This window comes from Dipodomys merriami, unplaced genomic scaffold (genome assembly GCF_024711535.1).
Source record: "Dipodomys merriami isolate MVZ:Mamm:240054 unplaced genomic scaffold, mDipMer1.0.p SCAF_130, whole genome shotgun sequence".
Taxonomy (NCBI): Eukaryota; Metazoa; Chordata; class Mammalia; order Rodentia; family Heteromyidae; genus Dipodomys; species Dipodomys merriami.
The window spans coordinates 1,440,680-1,457,583 of NW_027202605.1; the positions used below are offsets into that span (position 1 = coordinate 1,440,680).

Here is a 16,904-nt window from a genome sequence, read left to right on the forward strand (position 1 = left end):
ACAAAGTGCTTAGAACAGGGCATGTGCTGTTGTGATCCTTGCCTTCTGCCTCTGAGGAAGGTGAAAACAGCCCTTAAAAACCCTATGCTTTGGGTTGGGAAGGTGGCTTAGTGGTAGAGTGCTTGCTTTGCATGCATGAGGCCTTGGGTTCGATTCCTCAGCACCACATAAGCAGAAAAAGCAGAAAGTGGCACTGCGGCCCAAGTGCTAGATACTGCCCCATTTGTTAGGAAATGGAAAGACTTGGAAAATATATTAAGTGAAGTAAGCCAGGCCCAAAAAAGCATAGGTCCTATGGTATCCCTTATTTGCAATAACTAATGTATGTCTAGGATTGGCAGAAAAGATCAAAAGCTATGTACATATGACCAGATAAGATGATGTTAAATGAAATGAACGCCGAGGTAGGGACACAAAAGGCTTTTTCTTTCTTGCTATTGTTTTTTTAAACATATTTATAATGTACCATGTGATTTTTTTGTTTCTTTTGTATGTTCTTACCCCACAGTATTTGTTTTCACTGTATTTGTTTCCAGTGCCCTGCATCTTGTATATACATTTTTCTAATTTGGGGAGGGGAAGGGAAATAACAAAAGGCCCAAATAAGGATACAGGTTGGTACAAGACACTATGTTGAAAATGAACTTTACAAATTCTGAGAGGGGAAGATTTGGGGAGGCAGGGAGGGAAGGGATGCTAGGGGAAAAACAAAGGAGGAGGCAACAATGCTCCATAGGAAACGTACTTATTACCTTACTCATGTAACTATAAGCCCCCTGTACAGTATTTTTACAACAAAAACCAAATATAAAAAAGAAAAAGGAGAAAAAGAGGAAAAAAACCCTGTGCTTGGTCTGGGAATGTGGCTTAGTGGTAGAGTGCTTGCTTAGCATGCATGAAGCCAGAAGTGGAGATGTAGCTCAAGTGGTAGAGTGCTAGCCTTGAGCAAAAGAAGCTCAGGGGCAGTACCCAGGCCCTGAGTTCAAGTCCCAAGACTGGCAAAAACAAACAAACAAACAACATGACATGCTGGCTTTGTTCATGAATGACACTGCTGATCTAAACCCTTCAACAATTCAATTTACACAAAATAGAAATCTCAATCCTGAACTTAGCACCCACATCTCTCCTAAAATGCCTTTAAATCTCACCACCTCTTCTACGCCACATTTCCCCACAGCCTGCAAACTCACTTGAGTACAAATAAACCCACATTTCCTATCTGGGCCTTGGATTCTTCTGCTTTGATGGTCTTCTTTGCTTTTTCCTCAGCCTAACATGTCATTTGTATGACAAGATTTTATCCACTGGTGTGCTTGCTATGTGCTGAACACTACTCTGATGCTTAAATGGTCATCGTGGCAGATTGGAAAGGATTCATGAATTCTTCCTTCCCAAGTCTAGTGCCCCCTTGCAGGGGGAGTGTATAATGGAGTGTTCTCCAGTTCTGGCTGGGTTTCATCATGTGACTTGTTTTGGCCAATGGGATGTTAGCAAACATGATGCATACATAAGCAGGGAAATGTGCTTAGATTTTGTTGTTTTTCTTAGATGCTCTCTGCCACCATGTGAATAAGCCTGAACAAAGAACCATCCTTACAGCCATGCCTGCCAGTCCCAAGCTCACCCAGCATCCGTTCAGAGATGCACGAATGAGCTCCAATGGGCAGACACAGAAGCCTGCACTCAAGTATTGGTGGCTATGTTACACACTTCAGTTGGTTTGTTAAGCACAATAGGTAACCACTGCCATCATCAACTGCCTTTCCTCTAATGGCTGGTGCTCTTCTGTATTAAGAGCAACCAGATGTTTCATTGATAAACACTTTCTTTGTTTCTGATTCCAGAGACAGATAACCAATATATTTCTATCCACCAGAATAGGTACATGATTGGAAATAATTCGGTATGACTAAAACCTGAGGTTTTTTTATTAGAAGCCTAGAGAAACAATGTGCTCTTCCTATTGAGAATAATGTCAGCTTCCAACAATTGGCAGTCATCTTACCACACTGAGAAGAGAGCCTGCCCCAAAGTAGAGCCACCTCAGTAGAGAGAATAACTGTGTCCTGTAGACATTATCCAATCCCACCCCCCACCCCCACCCCACACCACCATCTCCCAGCCTCCTGCACCTGTGCCTGCATTTCCCATTTTTCCTCTGAGTTTTTCAGTTACCAGAATCATCAACAACAATAAAAATCCTGTATTTCACTGCTCAAATTCTACCTTCTCCAAGAAACCACCTTAGCTCCCCTGGCCAGAATAGAGGTTTGTGAAGATTTTAGCAGATGGCTGTGAACACTAATTCCAAACCAGAAACACTACCCTCAAAACAATTCAAATGTTCCTTGCACGCCAATGCAAAACAGTAGATTAGCCTCTGTGTTTGTGTGTGTGTGTGTGTGTGTGTGTGTGTGTGTGTGTGTGTGTGTATGCCAGTACTGGGGCTTGACCTCAGGACCTCCCACTCTTACTTTGCTTTTGCCTAAGGCTGGCACTCTACGACTTGAGCCATAGCTCTACTTCTCACTTTTGACTTTTTTTTTGCTGGCTACTTGGAGATAAAAGTCTCACAGAGTTTTCTTCCCAAGTTGGCTTCAAACCTTGATCCTTAAATCTTAGCCTCCAGAGTAGCTAGGATTACAGTTGTGAGAGACTGGCACTTGGCTTAATTAACTGTTTATTCTACACTTCTTAAAGTCTTTTTTTTTCGACCTGTGATGTATTACATAAGGCTTGAAACACAATAGATGCACTTATTTCTGCATGTGAGACTCTCAGACAAAGTGACAGTCCACAGAACTGTCACCAGAACACTCGACCACTCTCTTTCTGACCAGACAATCAAGTCAAGGCTGGAAAATTATTTTTGAAAAGAGATCCAAATCTTTATCACCTAGCATCCTTTCCTGGTCTTGTTCAGATCCCACTGGGAATAGAAGATACAATCCTGGCTGAATCCCCCAAGCAGAAACCAAACAAAGCGCACGGCAGCATTGGGAACTGTGCTAAGTAATTCACAGATATGACAGTGGGGAAGAATTTAGGTACCTGTCAGCAGGCTGACTTTAATTGACACTGGAGTTGCTTCTGTAGATCCTTTGTTCCCTTTTTTTCCTCCCTTCCTTTTAAAATTCCTCTTATTTTGTCACTCGTGGGGCTTGAACTGGGCGCCTGGGCACTGTCCTTGAGATCTTTTTCTCAAGGCTTATGCTGTACCACTTTGAGCCACAGAGCCACTTCTTGTTTTCTGGCTGGCTTCAAATTGCAATCCTCATACCTCAGCCTCCTGAGTAGCCAGGATTACAACTGTGAGCCACCTCACATTTTTTTTTGGTTTAATTTTGTTGTTATTAGAAAGGTGATGTACAGTGGGGTTACAGTTACATAAATCAGGTAAAAAGTACTTTTCTTTCTTTCTTTTTTTTGTCAGTCGTGGGGCTTGAACTCTGGCCTGGGCGCTGTTCCTCAGCTCTTCAGCTCAAGGTGAGCACTCTACCACTTAAGCCACAGTGCCACTTCTGGTTTTCTGGTGGTTTCTTGGAGATGAGTCTCATGGACTTTCCTACCCAGGCTGGCTTTGAACTGCGATCCTCAGAGCTCAGCCTCCTGAGTAGCTAAGATTACAGGCTTGAGCCACCGGCGCCTGGCTAGAATTTTTCTTTTTGGACAATGTCACCCTTTCCCTCACTCTCTCCCACTCATTCCCATCCCCACTCACAAGTTGTATAGTTCATTTTCAACATAGTCTTTGTTCTGTCTTTTGAAATGAAGTCTAATTTCCTTAAGGAATCATTCTGTTTTGCCTCTTAGTCATTGTGATACTGTGTGCTAGACTCCGCCCACACGCCCAAGACCCAGCCATGAGCCCCCACTTCCCTATAGGCATTTCTTTGGAGATGCTAAGCCAATTGGTGCCAGTTCTTGGACTTTTGCTAGACCCAAAAAGAGGGTTGGAAGGCCAAAGAAATACCAGGAGTTTGTTGTCACCACCTGTAATCAAGAGGGAGAGCCTGTCTTACGCATAGAGGAAAACCAAGGGAAGATATGGAAGTCATGACAGCTTTGTTTTCTCTTTTTGACGGATCCTGGGGCTTGAACTCAGGGCCCGGACACTGTCCCTGAGCTTCTTTTGCTCAAGGCCAGTGTTCTACCACTTGAGCCACAGTGCCACTTCTGTTTTTTTTTTGTTTTTTGTTTTTTTTTTTCTGAGTAGTTTGTTGGAGATGAGTCTCACAGACTTTTCCTGACTGGGCTGACTTCAAACCATGATCCTTAGATCTCAGCCTCCTGAGTAGGATTACAAGCATGAGTCATTGGTGCCCGGCTCATGACATTTTTTGATTCTTCTATCCATCCATACTTGAAGACCAACCTACCCCTAGCCTATTTAGATACTTGAACAGTATACTTCCTTTCTTATTTACACTGATCTGAATTAGATTTCTGTTAGGTTTTTTAAAAAGAGGTAGCTGAGTAAGGATAGCACCACGCACGTGGTATTCAGGTTAGGGGTAGGTTCATTCAGTAGACCTGCTGGGACCAGGCAAGGTTGGCACTCCACGTGGCTGGGAAAGAGAGAGAAAAGAGCTAGAAAAGAGCCAGAAAAGAGCAGAGAGAGAGCATCTGGGCCTGGGCTAGGCCTTATCTAGGGTATGGGCGGAGAAAGGTGTGGCCACATCAAATTCAGATGTGACCTCAGCAGATGCAGATATGACCTCTTCCAGGTGTCCCAGTTGCCTAGGTAATGCAGGTACTGGGCAGAGACTTTGTTGGGAGGAGGGTGGAGTCTGCTCGCCATCCAGGAGTGGACCGTACAATTTCTATCACTGAAAGATTCCTAAACCATTTCTCTCACCCTCAGTTTTGTCTTCTGTTAACTAGAGTTTAATAATACCTCTCCTTCACAGCCCAGATGCCCTACAACAAATGAATGGATCAATAAAATGTGGTTCCGAGACACAATACTTTTAATCATCCATTAAAAAGAATAAGATTATGTCATTTGCAGGGAAATGGATAGACCTAGAACAAATCATGTTAAATGAGGTAAGCCAAGCTCAGAGAGACAAACAGTGCATATTTTCTCTCATATGCGGAAGCTAGATCTAAAATATAACAGCACGATTAACTGTACAGGACTGTAGGGATTCACACACAGACTAAAGAAGGAAACCCTTAGGGAAGGAACCCAAAGGCATAACTTCTCTAAACATTTAAAATACTGTTTATTGAAATGAAGTCCAAGAAATGCAGGTGGCTTACGCCTGTAATTCTAGGTACTTAGGAGGCTGAGATCTGAGGATCATGGTCCAAAGCCAAACTAAGCAGGAAAGTCTGTGAGACTCTTATCTCCAATGAACCACCAGAAAACCAGAATTTGGGCTGTGGCTCAAAGTGGTAGTGTGCTAACCTTGAGTGAAAAGCTCAGGCACAGTGCCCAGGCCCTGAGGTCAAGCTCTACCACAGACAAAAAAAAAAGGGAAAAATGGATTTTCAATTGTTACTGTTAGTAGTGGTGATGGTGTTTGTTTTTACTTTTTTTTTTTCTTTTAACAGGGCAAAGGAGGGGGCACGGAAAGGGAGGAAAGCACTGGGGCCTAATGGCTCATGCCTATAAATCCTAGCTACTAAGGAGGCTCAGCTCTGAGGATCATGGTTCAAAGCCAGCCAGGGCAGGAAAGTCTGTGAGACTCATACCTCCAACTAACTATCAGAAAACCAGAAGTGGTGCTGTGTCTCAAGTAGTAGAGCACTCACCTTGAGCTAAAAAGCTCAGGGACAGCTCCCAGGCCCAGAGTTCAAGCCCCAAAACTGACCAAAAAAAAAAAAGAAAGGGAGGAAGGAAGGGTAAACAAATGCAATTATGCTAGTCAGTAGACACTGTAGAAAATGAACTCTCTAATTTGTGGGCGGTAATGGGAGGGGAAAACTGAGGAAAAAATGAAGGAAGGGATGACATTGTCCAAAAAAAAAAAAAAGAGAAATGTGCTCATTACCTGACTTCTGAAATGGTAACAGCTCTGTACAACTCCTAAATAATAACAAGAAAATTATACTTAAAAATACTTCTCCTCCATATATAAGATATTTAATTCAGTGCTGGCAGATGGAAGCAATTGCATTGTCCTCCCTCCTCTGAGCACTGATAGCAAAGAAAACGAAGGCCTTCTCTCTTAAGGTAGTCGTTCATCCTTTGTGGATCAGACAATTATAGTCTCCCAGAAGGTCAACTCAGGGACCAGCTGACATTTTACCCATTAATATAAACAGCAGCATCTCTTCCAGGTGGATGGAGGAGCCCTATGGAATGTCCCTAAGTCTGTCTTCCTACTGCTCCCTGAATGTGCCCAGTAGGCAGCCTGCTGTATTTCACAAACGACAAGCACCAAAAACCCTGGATTTTTGTTGTTCTCTAATTCTTGGGCATAATGGCTCCATAACAAAGGGCATCCTCAAGAATATTTATAATTTCAATAATACCAAAGAAAGGGAACAGGGAAATCACATAGTCATAGGAAATAGGCCCAATTGGTTCAATAATTCTCATTGAAGTTGCCATCATCTACACGTGTTCTCTCTGTCTCTCCCTAACTTTTTATTTGTGCCAGTACTGGGCCTTGAACACTGGATGTGGTGTTCTTGTTTTGCTATTTCATTTAAGACTGCTGTTGTACTACTTCAGCCATGGCTCCACTTCCACCTAATTGAAGATGAGTCTCGTGGACTTTCCTGTCCAGACTGGCTTTGCACCAGGATCCTCTGATCTCAGCCTCCTGATAAGCTAGGATTACAGGTAATAGCCAACAGTGTCCAGCTTATATTCCTTTGGATATCCTTTCTTTTCTGTCTCCAACTTTTCTCCTTGTAATGGTTCATTCTGTAGGCAGTATCTGTGAGACGACTGTTGAAGAGGAGCAATATAATTTTTTTTTAGCATATAAAACTTGAAAGGCAGCTGGGCACCAGTGGCTCATGCCTGTAATCCTAGCCACTCAGGAAGCTGAGATTTGAGGATCACGGTTCAAAGCCAGCTCAGGCAGAAAAGTCCATGAGACTCTTACCTCCAATTAGCCACTAGAAAACTGGAAGTGGCTCAAGTGGTAGAGCACTGGCCTTGAGCTGAAGAGTGCAGGGATAGCACCCAAGCCCAGAGTTCAAGCCCCATGACCGACAAAAATCCCCCCAAAACAGCAACAACAAAAACAAAAAACTTGAAAGGTGCTGGGCACTGGTGGCTCAGGCCTGTAATCCTAGCAACTCAGGTGGCTGAGATCTGAGGATCATAGCTCAAAGCCAGCCTGGGCAGGAAATTCTGTGAGACTCTGATCTCGATTAGCCACCAGAAAACCAGAATTGGGGGTGTGGCTCAAGTGGTAGAGTGCTCGCTTTGAGCTGAAGAGCTTAGGCCCAGTGCCCAGGTCCAGGGTTTAAGTCCCCCCACAACCGACAGAAAACAAACAAACAAAAACCTTGAACAGGCTTCTTGTATGTTTAAAAGAAACAAACACCACCTGTCCTCTACTCCTACACTCTACCAAGACCCCCAAGCCTAGCACTTTTGAATGCTCATACACAATACACTATGTTAGATATTTCATGCATTAACTTGTCTTTTACAACATCCCCTATGTTGAGAATTGTTGGGAACTTCTCAGGAAACTGGAGAAGAATAAAGACACCAACTAGAAAGGAATGTGATTAGGCAAAATTTACTTCTGCAAGAGCACATGCTACTGACAAGCATCCAAGGATGCATGCCAGCTAGGCAGAAAGTCTTCCCAGGTTTTATCCCTAACATAGTACTGGTCCTCATGACAATTGGTCAGAATTTCGGTTCACAGTCTTGTGTGCTAGTTTGAAGAGGGTTAAAAAAAAATAACAGGATATGGCTAAGAAACAGGAACAGGAAGTAACCAAAATTCAATGAACCTGTATCAGGAAGTCTTAATTAAAATGTAACAGACATGAGATGTAAATGCAATAGGTATAGTAAATACTGGAGCCACTTGGCCACTGGACAAAGCCTTCTGAAGCTTTTGTTTGGCTAAACCTCAGGAGATCGGGTGGGATACCGTAAAGTAAGTTATTGATGTTTTGTTTGTCTTTGCAGACCCTTGATTTCTCCAGCTCCAAAGAAAAACAATTCTCAATTTGACAGAAAGGATAATTCTTACTGTTCTGATAGCTTCTCACGCAAGCTGAGAAAACTAAAGCTGAGGTTAAAAACCTGCCTAAACTCTTCCAGCTTATAAGTGGGAGACCCAGAGAGAACCCTGAGTAGTGGTCTTCATTTTCTCTTTTTCTCTCTTTCTTTCTCTCTCTTTTTCTCCCTCCCTCCCTCCCATCCTCCCTCCCTCCCTCCCTCTCTCCCTCCCTCCCTCTCTCTCTCTCTCTCTCTGTACTCATCCTGGGGCTTGAACTTATACCCTGAGTCTAAGTTTATTTTGCTTACGGCTAGCTTAGAACCACTTGAGCCACAGCTCCATTTCTGGCTTTTTTTGGTGGTTAATAGGAGATAAGAATCTCATGGGCTTTCCTTCTCAGGCTGCCTTTGAACTGAGATCCTCAGATCTGAGTCTCCTGAGTAGCTAGGATTATAGGTATGAGCCACTGATACCAAGCTTCCTCCCTTCTATTTTACTATAGACTTCTTTGCTATTTAGAGCAAGTTGTTAAAATAGGAAAAGATCAGAAAGTACAGACAGTCCTCATATGCCCTTCTTTCCCTCCCACACCAGTTGCTCTGATTGGTGTGACCTATTTCTTATAATTGGTGAGTCCATACTGACACTGCAAAATTACCCAAAGCCCAAGGTTCACATAGGAGTTCACTTGTGGCATTGTGAATTCTGTGGGGTTTGACAAATTTACAATGGAAGCCAATGAGGCTGACATTGAGAGTTCTTGAAGTTGCAAAGGGGTGAGACCCGGAACCTTGGTAGTTTCATAGTGAGCCTAGAGGAAATCTATCTGGGAATGTGGTCATATGGGAGAGAAGAGAGGAATTTGGTCCTAAGGAAAAATTCATGTCCCCAGTCAAATTTATTCACGTGAGCCAAGAAATTCCTTCTCATTCAAACTTCCTTTGGCTGGGCTTTCTGGTCCTTGCTACTAAAGGAACGTCTGTCTTGGCAGGCGGAGAATAACACGTGCTAACAAGGACAGAAGGGCTACATCTTCTCAACACACCACTCGGGGATTCTTTATCCAACATGCATTTATCATATGTCTATTATGTTCCAGATGGTGTATTAGATGTCGGCCTTGAAAGGGACTCAGAAGAATTTTCCACAGTCACAGTGCTGCTAAACAATTTCAGATTCATTATCCAAAGAAATGGAGGCTCTAGATGCACGTTTAAACATATTTTAAGCCAATTTCATTATTACTGTTATTATTGTTATTATTACCTTTAAGTAACGATACAGAGCAGTTTCAATTCAATATGTGAATATGTCAGTATGTTCAGGTATAAGTACAATGCATCTTGGTCAGCATTACCAGTTCCATCGTTCTCCCTCCCACCCGTCCAATCCCACTCATCTACTCATTAACTGCTTCCATTTTCATATGTATACACACAAATGTATGTTCTGTATATATATGCATGCATGCATGATCTGCACATGTATGTATATATACATGCACACACATATGTATATACACGCATGTATATGTATATGTATGTGCATGATATACACATATGTGTATATACATATGTGTATCTATATAAATATGTAAAATGTATACATAGACATATATTTATACATGAATATATGTATGCATATATGTATATACATATATGTATGTATAAGTGTATATGTATATATGTATATATGTGTGTATATATACATGTGTGTTTTATAATGTATATATAATATATATTATGATTTATTTTGACTTTTCTTTTTTGGTACTGGGGATCGAACCCAGATCCTTTTTCCACTGAGCTACAGCCCAGCCCTATATATAATGTTATATAATACAATATACTATATACACATTATATTATATAATTGTTATATACTAATATATAATTATTATATATTAATATTCAATACACAATTATATAATATATTATATACTTTATTATTACATTATAAAATAATGTATATAATATACAATCATATATTATTATATAACATAATGTATATAATATAATGTGCATATAATCATATACATATACATATGTATATGCACATATATGTATATATCTAGAGAGAGTATTATTTTTTTTAATTTATTTTTTATTGTGAAAATACTGTACAGAGGGGTTACAATTACATGGGCAAGATAATGAGTACATTTCTTATCAAGCATTGTCGCCTCCTCCTTTGTTTCCCCTTCCCATCACTGCCCATCCTCCCCCCGCCCCCGCAATCCTCCTCGCGCCCCCCCCCCCCACAACCTTCTTCTTTATGGGCCTAAAAACTTAGAACCCTTGTATAAGGCCATGTAATGATTTTGTTAATCTCTATATGTTTTTTCTTTTTTTTTATTGTGAACATACTGTACAGAGGGGTTACAATTACATGGGCAAGATAATGAGTACATTTCTTATCAAGCATTGCAGCCTCCTCCTTTGTTTACCCTTCACATCCCTTCCCATACTCACCCCCTCCCCCCACCCTGTCCTCCCCCACCCCCCCACAAAGTTGTAAAGTTCGTTTTCGACATGACAACTTGTACTTCTCATTGTTGCAACGGGTCCACCTGTATCCTTAAATGACTTGTTTTTCCCCTTCTCCTCCACAAATTATACCGACATCAAATATAGTGAAAGCAGGGGTTATACTGTGGGGAAGGGACATACAAAGCAACAAAGAAATAATCTTATAAATGCGTTAGAAACAAATGCATGAAAGAAAAAAAACATTTAAATACATATCTAAGGGTTCATTTTCCTAACATCACCTTATCTGACCTTTTCTGCTTGACTCAGACATATACTAGATATTGCAAATAAGGGAAACCATGGGACCTATGTTTCTTTGGGCCTGGCTTACTTCACTTCATATAATTTTTTCCAAGCCTTTCCATTTCCTAACAAACAGGGCAATGTCATTCTTTCTGATGGAGGCATAGAATTCCATTGTGTATATATACCACATTTTAGAGAGAGTATTATGACTATATTTTTAGCAAATTTCTGTGGCAGGGCACACAAGTGTGAAGGGACACCTGTTTAGGGGTAGCAGGAGCTCTGTAGGTCTCTTCCACACTCAGCTTCCTAGAAGTTGTGAGAAGTTTCTAGTTTTTTCCACTCCCCAGAAGAATATTGCAAAGGAGGATTCAACAAAGCCAAAGCCCATCATGACCACCATCACCACCACAACTAATAGAAAGCAAGAGTCACTCTCCATCAAGCAAGCATGGTGCTAGTTGTACTTGTGGGTGTCTAAAAACTCAACATCTGTCTGTTGAAGTCCTCAGATATGGCAGGTGGTCAGTCCCCAGGACCAGAGTTAAATCCCTAGGACTGGCAATGGGAAGAAAGAAAGAAAGAAAGAAAGAAAGAAAGAAAGAAAGAAAGAAAGAAAGAAAGAAAGAAAGAAAGAAAGAAAGAAAGAAAGAGAAGGAAGGAAGGAAGGAAGGAAGGAAGGAAGGAAGGAAGGAAGGAAGGAAGGAAGGAAAGAAAGAAAAGGGAAAGAGAGATGGAAAGAAAGAAAGAGATGGAAAGAAAGAAAGAGATGGAAGGAAAGAAAGCAAGAAAGAAAAAGGAAAAGAAAAAGACAGGAAGAGAGAAAAAAGACAGGAAGCAAGAAAGGAAAGAAGGAAGGAAGAAAGAAATGAAGGAAGGAAAGAAGGAAGGAAAAGAGAAGGAGTCTAGCGAAATGAAAAGCTGACAAAGCTGGTGAATTCCATACCCCACTGAGAGACGCTTATCTGTTCTGTGAAGTTAGGGTCTAATTTCTTTAGTTCAGGGTCCACGTAAGGAAATGGTGGAACACATAGGTGATGAGAACCATTCATCCACACTTGTGTTGCCCACCACCAATAGGAATGACATCTGCTGCCCTGCAGTTGGTCTTGGGGTGCATGGAAACTCCTCCCTACCAGGAGAAGGCCCTCCCTACCAGCCTCATTAAGAACTGAATTCGGGTGCACCCCTTCAGGTTAGATGTAAGGGCTGGGGCATCCTGGTCCTAAGTGGCTTGTTGCCAGGCAACCTAGGATGAAGCCAAGGTCAACTGGGACAACTTTGTGTACTCACCTACACAAAGCTCCTCCGCACTCACATTTCTTTCCTTGGCCCACACTCCTGAGTCCTAATAGCCACAAACGAGATAACCCATTGCTTTGAATTCCTTTTTTTTTTTTTTGCCAGTCCTGGGGCTCAAACTCCGGGCCTGGGCACTGTCCCTGAGCTTCTTTTGCTCAAGGCTAGCACTCTACCACTTGAGCCATAGCTCCACTTTTGGATTATTCTGTGTATGTGGTACTGAGGAATCAAACCCAGGGCTTCATGCATGCTAGGAAGCACTCTACCACTAAGCCACATTCCCAGTTCTCTTTGAATTCCTTTGATGAAACTCCCTTGAGAATGTTCTTTTTCCTCTTGCCCTCCCTTATCCTACTGAGGATCCAGCTTTTGATTTTAGATATATATGGCCCCAGCTTCTGCTTATATGGTGCTGAGGAATCGAACCCCGGGTTTCATGCATGCAAGGCAAGCACTCTACCACCGAGCCACTTTCTCAGCCCAGCCCTGGCTTCTTTCTAGACTATAACCTCTTCAACAGTAGCTTCCATGTGTGCCCTATCTCTGCATTCCTATCACTTCTTGGGAGATGGGACTGTGTACACTCTTCACACAGTGTACGATTGATTCATGGGTATAAGTGAATGAATGAATGAATGAAAAATGTTTGAATGGGTTCATTTGCAGTAGAGAAATCTACTCAGAGAGGAAATTAGGATGGAGCATTCAAGGTAGCTTCCAGAGAAATAGGAGGAAGTCTGATGAATGATGGCAGTGCCAAGAAGGGATGGATGGAGAACCCTTCTGTGGTGGTGTGTGTGTAGCAATAGATATGGTGTTACTGAAAATGCTTATTCTTTCAACATGCTAATCATCTACTATATATCAAACCCAGGGAATACACTAGTGAATGAATGAGTCCTTTAGAGTCTTTACCCTGATAGAGGTAACCATGAGACCTTTAATGTTCTCTAAACCATAGAAATGAACTTTGTTTTGCTAAACTGCGTGCGTGTGCATGTGCATGTGCGTGTGCATGTGCATGTGTGTGTGTCTTTGTGTGTGTGTGTGTGTGTGTGTTGGGGCTTGAACTTGGCCTTGCACTCTCTCTCTTAGCTTTCTGATCATAGATACCACTCTACCACTTGAGCCATTTCTGGTTTTTGCCAGTTCAATGGAGCTGAGAGACACAAACTTTTCTGCCCAGACTGTTTTTGAACTGTGATCTTCAGAACTCTGCCTATGGAGGAGTAGCTAGGATCACAGGTGTGTGCCCAGTTTTGTTTCAGTAATACTTCAAGATAAAGTGGACTTCTTACATCTTTTTTTTTTCTTTTGCCAGTCTTGGGGCTTGAACTCAGGGCCTGAGCACTGTCCCTGAGCTTCTTTTGCTCAAGGACAGCACTCTACCACTTGAGCCCCATCACCACTTCTAGCCTTTTCTGTTTATGTGATACTGAGGAATTGAACCCTGGACTTCATGCAGGCTAGGCAAGCACTCTCCCACTAATCAAATTCCCAGCCCTCCTACATCTTGATCACTTGGGGGATGACAATAAATCAAAGAAAAAAATGGAACTAAACATGTCCTGGATTTCCTAAAGATTTTAGAAGAAAAAGAAAATCTCTCTTCCTTTAACCACCACATAGTCACATGGTCGTGTGTGAGTGAAGACTTGCCTTCTCCAAGCCAGTGATGATCCAGAGGCAAAGTAGGAGGTGGCATTATTTGGACATGCCTGGAAAGCGTTAAAATGTGATTTAAGGGTAACATGCCAGCTCTGAGAGCTGTCACTCAGAAATAGCTCCAGTTGGTCTAGGCATTGATTTATCTAGGGTGAAGCCTGATCAATGGTCAGATAGAGGAAAGAAGAGCTCTCAAGGGCCTATATGGAATTGGGAAAGGATGTGGGACAGAAACACTAAATTCTTTGCAAGCCTAGGCTTAGTACTAAAAGTAAATGTTAAATTCTTGTTGGGTGCTGGTGACGCATGCCTGTAATCCTTGGTATTCAGGAGGCTGTGATCTGAGGATGACAGTTTAAGCTAGCATGAGCAGGAATGTTCATAGAACTCTTATCTCCAATTAGCCACCAAAAAACTAGAAGTGGAGCTGTGGCTCAAGTGATAAAGCACAAGTAGTTTTTTTTTTAGTCTTGGGGCTTGGCTTGAACTTCAAGCCTGGGCACTGTCCCTGAGCTCTTTTGCTCAAGGCTAGTGCTCTACCACTTTAAGCCGCAGCACCACTTCCAGTTTCCTGGTGGTTAATTGGATATAAGAGTTTCCTGCCCAGACTGGTTTTGAACTGAGATCCTCAGATCTCAGCCTTCTAAATAGCTAGGATTACAGGCATGAGCCACTGGTGCCCAGCTAGAGCATTAGTTTTAAGCAAAAAGTAGTTTAGGACCAGTGCCCAAGTCCTGAATTTAAGCCCCACACACACACACACACACACACACACACACACACACACACACAGAGACACACACACAATGTTAGAGATTTAAAGCAAAGGGCTCTCATTCTACAGACATCATAGGTGAAGAGCCTTCTCTGGTTCAATTCCCCTCCTCCCCTTACTCCCTCCCACATTATCCAATTAAAATGACACAAATGAGAGAAATTCTCTTTTGCTTCCACTGGGCCAGTGACATACGGAAGGAAAGTGAAGATTTGGCATGTGTATATATGCTCCAAACAACTCAGCTTAGGAATGTTGGTTTCTGAATAACAAATGAATGTTTAAATCACAGCTGGTTGAATAAAGACCAAGAACTAACCAGTAGACTGTATGAATCTATTATTTTTATTTATTTATTGCACTGGTTCTGGGGCTTGAATTCAGGACGTGGGTGCTGTACCTTAGCTTTTTCACTCAAGGCTGGTACTATACTACTTGAGACACAGCTTCTTCCACTCCTGCCTTTTTTTTTTTCTCTAAAACCAAGACTTGGACTCGGTATCTGGTGCTTTTTGCTGGTGCTCTACCACTGAAGCTATAACTCAGCTCTGACTTCTTCCTGTTTGCCTGGTTAGTTATACATAAAAGTTTCCTAAGCTTTTCTGACTGGACTGATTTCAATCTCAGTCCTCAGATTTCAGTCTCCTGAGTAGCTAGGATTACAAATGTGAAGCAGTGACACCTGTACATAAGTAGACATATTTTTTTCTGAATCATGTTCAAGATATGCTTCTCTAGAAGCTTTCTTCTGCTGGGCACCAGTGGCTCATGCCTGTAATCCTGGCTACTCAGGAGGCTGAGATTTGAGACTTGAGGCTTAAAGCCAGCCATGAGACTCTTGTCTCTGATTAACCACCAGAAATCTGGAAGTGGCCCTGTTACTTCAAGTGGTAGAATGCTAGCCTGGAGCAAAAATGCTCAGACAGCTCCCAGGCTTTGATTTCAAGCCCCATGTCCACGTACAAAAAGAGCTTTTTCTCCTTCACACAGCCAGAATTTGGTACTTCTTATATCTACCCCCTCTGTGCCTTCCTCTAGAACAAGGAGCCTATCTTGCTTTACCTACTGGAAATGTTTTGTAAATGAAGAAATAATTATACAGCATCAATGCCCTATTCCATATTCGTGAGGTTATGATGATAAGAGATGGAAGAATTGGTATGTGGGGGGACTTCTGAAAAACTGAGGGGAACAGTTAAAAAAATAGAGAACTTAGTTGGATACCAGTGGCTCACACTTGTAATCCTGGCCACTAAAGAGGCTGAGATCTGAGGATTGAGATTCAAAGCCAGCCCAGGGAGGAAAATCTGTGGATCAAATAGTAGAGCATCAGCCTTGAGTGAAAAAGACAAGTGAGAGATTAAGACCCTGAGTTCAAGCCCTACAATCATCACAAAAAAGAAGACAGAGGGAGGGGGGAAGGGAAGGGAAGGAAAGGGAAGGGGAGGGGAGGGGAGGGGAGGGGAGGAGAGGAGAGGAGAGGAATAAAGAAAAGAAAGAAGAAAGGAAGAAAAGGAAGAAAAGAAAGGAAGAGAAGGAAGGGAGGGAGGGAAGGAAGGAAGGAAAGGAAGAAATAAAAGATGAAGATGATGACTCTTGGGGGCAGAGGAGGGACACAAAGTTGAACGAAGAAGCTCAGTGGCTTCCCGTGAAATTCCAGGAGAGCATTGATCAGAGCTTGCTGTGAATTCCGGTTTTTATCTCTTTCTGAAGTGCTAATTCGAGAAACAGCCATGCTCAGAGCACTTCCCTCTTTCACTTCCTCAGCTCCACTCTGAAGGGAATGGCTTCAATGAAACAAATTATCTATACTGCAGCCCCAAAGCCATCATACCACCAGGACACAAAGGACAAAGGGGGAACCAATACACTAGCCATACTCACAAGACACTATGTTGGAAATGATCTGTATAACCGTGTGTGTGTGTGTGTGTGTGTGTGTATGTGTGTGTGTGTGTGTGTGTGTGTGTGTGTGTTGGGGGAGATTGGGGGAAGGGAAAGTGGGAGAAAATGGGGGAGGAGGCTACGTTTGAAAAGAAATGTACTCACTACCTTCACTACCTTACTTATGTAACTGCAACCCCTCTGTACATCACCTTGACAATAAAATTTTTAAAAATTAAAAAAATAAAATGCCCTCCCCCCTCCAAATACTACCATGAGACCTGGATGGGAGGAAGGTATTTGCAACTTTTTCTTTCTTTCTTTCTTTCTCTCTCTTTCTCTCTCTCTCTC

At 42.2% G+C, this 16,904-nt stretch overlaps 1 long non-coding RNA gene across 1 annotated transcript in view; it reads right to left on the reverse strand.

Moving 5' to 3' along the window:
- Positions 1 to 16,904, reverse strand: part of LOC138824969 (uncharacterized) — a 116,846-nt gene that overhangs the window by 53,754 nt on the left and 46,188 nt on the right. The window lies entirely within an intron of this gene.